General features: G+C 47.8%; 1 protein-coding gene across 1 annotated transcript in view; it reads left to right on the top strand.

The window, feature by feature from the left end:
• NUDT15 (nudix hydrolase 15) overlaps positions 1-3,085 on the top strand; it is a 12,821-nt gene that overhangs the window by 635 nt on the left and 9,101 nt on the right. The window lies entirely within an intron of this gene.

The following is a 3,085-nucleotide window of genomic DNA, read 5'->3' as shown; positions in this document are numbered from 1 at the left end:
CTGCACTCCGGTCTGGGCGACAGAGTGAGACTCCAACTCAAAAAAACAAACAAACAAAAAGACGAGCTCGCTCCGTGCGTGCCTGCGTGTGTCGTGGGTGCCGTCGTGCGTGCGCACGTCCGAGCCGACGCTGCGTCTTTTCTCGCGCGTTCCCTTGGTTCCTCCTGTGGGCTCTGCAGGCTCCCGCAGGGAGGGGCGGCTGTGCTGCATGAGGCAGGGTCGCCCCTGGGAGTTGGTTTGTGAGTGTTTTCCTAGCTCTTACAAGAGAAGGAAAGTGGGTGTTTATGAACCTCTGGCAATCTGGTGTTGTCAATTAAGACATTTGTTTTGGGAGGCGGAGGTGAGGGGATTGCCTCAGCCCACGGGTTGGAGACCACTCTGGGCAACTTGGCGACACCTCATTTCTACCATAAATCAAAAAATCAGCCGACCCGGTTGCGAGCACCTGTAGATCTGGCTACTTGGAAGGCTGAGGCGGAAGGATCACCGGAGCCCAGCAGGTCGACGCCGGGTTGATCGTGAGCTTGGCACTCCACTCCGGCCTAGGCGACAGAGTGAGACTCCCACTCAAAAAAACTTTTTTTTTTGCACGGCTTCCATGTGATTTAGTCATACACAGGTAAACTTCATACTTACTGGCCGCATAGCTTTAGTTGCACTTTATGCAAGCCTATAAGCTAATGAAACTCTGGGCCTTCGTTTTTTCATCTGTAAAATGGGGGTGTTGGACGAAATCCTATTTAAGGTTCCTTTCTGCCGGTGGTATTCTGCAATGTAATCATACATAAGACGGACAAAGGAAGTTGGACAGTTAAGAAGAGTCAGTTCTATCCAAAAAGCCTGAGATGGGCGCGAAAGTGGATTCTGGAGTGAGAATAAGGTTAAAATGGACAGCAGATCAACAATATCTAAAGCATCCAGATCCAATGCCTGGTTTTCCTTTAGAATAAAAAAAATCGTAAGTGTAGGTAGGCCAGGCCTGGTGGCTCACACCTGCAATCCCAGCACTTCCCGAGGCCAAGGTGAGAAGATTGCCTGAGTTCAGGAGTTCGAGGTCAGCCTGAGCAACTTGAGACCTCGGCTATACAAAAAATAAAAAGTCGTGGTCACATGCACCTGTAATCCCAGTTACTCAGTGAGCTGAGGCTGAAGGATCACCTGAGCCCAGGGAGTCAAGGCTGCAGGGAGCCATCATTGTGCTACTGCACTCCAGCCTGGGTGACAGAATGAGACGCATATTCAAAAAATAACTGCAGATGTATATAAGAGCAGACAAAATAGTCTGAATCCTCATGTGCCTGTCACAGAGCTCATTCTTGTTTCATCTTTGCTGGGTCTCCCTCCTCCACCCAACACACACACACAGTCTTCCAGATTCTTTTAGAGGAAATCCAGACATCACTAAATAGTTCAGTATATATCTATAAGAGGCTTTTTAAAAAGCCATAACCACACTACCATTTTCACATATAGCAAAATAATTATTTAGTATCATCTGATACCCTGTCATAGTTGTGTGGCATTTTCCTCAATTATCTTGAATGTGTCTTTTTTACTGTTTTGTACTAGGCAGAATCAAAGCGAGGACACACACTATATTTGATTGATACTTTCTTTCTTTTTTTTTTTTTTTGAGACAGAGTCTCACTCTGTCGCCCAGGCTGGAGTGTAGTGGCAGGCTGCTCACGGCCACTGCAGCCTCGATCTGCTGGCCTTAGTTGATCCTTCCCCCTCAGCCTTACAAGTAGATGGAACTACAGACGTGCGCCGCCACGCCCAGCTAATTTTTTGTAATTTGTTGTAGAGACAAAGTCTCACCAAGTTGCCCAGGCAGGTCTTGAACCCCCAGGTGCAGGCAATCCTTTCACCTCGGCCTCCCAAAGTGCTGGTATTACAGGCCGAGCCACTGTGCCTGGCCGATACATTTTTTTTTTTTTTTTTGAGTTGGAGTCTCACTGTCGCCCAGACTGGAGTGCAGTGGCCGCTCCCGGCCACCGCAGCCTGGACCTGCTGGGCTCCAGCGATCCTTCTGCCTCAGCCTTCTGAGTAGCTGGAATTACAGGCGCGCGCTACCACGCCCGGCTGATTTTTTGATTTATTGTAGAGATGAGGTCTCGCTGCCCAGGCGGGTCTCGAACCCGTGGGCTCAGGCAATCCACTCACCTCAACCTCCCAAAGGCGCGGGATTACAGGCTGAGCCACCAAGCCCGGCTCCGATACATTTTTTTAAGTCTCTTAATCTAATAGTAACCAACCCTCAACTCCTTTTTTCCCGTGCCATTTATTTATTTCCTGAAGAATATGGGTCATTTGTTCTGAAGAATTTCTCACATTATGACTATGTTCCTCCAATCCATCTATGTCATATACAGTGGTAGTTGATAGGTTTGATCCTAGTGCTTTTTTTTTTTTTTTTTTGAGTTGGAGTCTCACTCTGTCACCCAGACTGGAGTGACCTTGACCGCTGGGCTCCGGTGATCCTTCTGCCTCAGCCTTCCAGGTAGCTGGAACTACAGGCGTGCACTACTATGCCCGGCTAGTTTTTTTGATTTATTGTAGAGACGAGGTCTCGCCAAGTTGCCCAGGTGGGTCTCGAACCCGCAGGCTCAGGCAATCCACTCACCTCAGCCTCCCAAGGCACGGGATTATATGCTGAGCCACCAAGCCCGGCTGATCCTAGTGCTTTTAATGAGACTTTGTCCTTTATAAAATATAATATTTAGGCAACCCCCCTCAGGTCCCCTCCCACTGTGGGATCTTTACTGTCCTCTTAATAAATCCTGCTTTCAAAAAAAGTTTATAATTTTCAGATAATTTAGATAAACTATCTGTTAATAAATAATACAATTTCTAGGTTAAGAACCAGACTGTCCATACAGCCACACATATTGTACTTTGTTGGATACTGGTGGGTATTAACAAAATGTGGATCACGAATTAAGCTCTAATTAGAATGTGCAGAGACTAGTGCAGTAGCTAGAGATGGCTCTTTTTTTTTTGAGTTGAAGTCTCACTCTGTCGCCCAGACTGGAGTGAAGTGGCCGCTCCCGGCCACCGCAGCCTCAACCTGCTGGGCTCCGGTGAT

Source organism: Carlito syrichta, unplaced genomic scaffold, assembly GCF_000164805.1.
Source record: "Carlito syrichta isolate Samal-C Ts95f unplaced genomic scaffold, Tarsius_syrichta-2.0.1 Scaffold302582, whole genome shotgun sequence".
Classification (NCBI taxonomy): Eukaryota; Metazoa; Chordata; class Mammalia; order Primates; family Tarsiidae; genus Carlito; species Carlito syrichta.
This window is presented reverse-complemented; position numbering and strand designations above follow the sequence as displayed.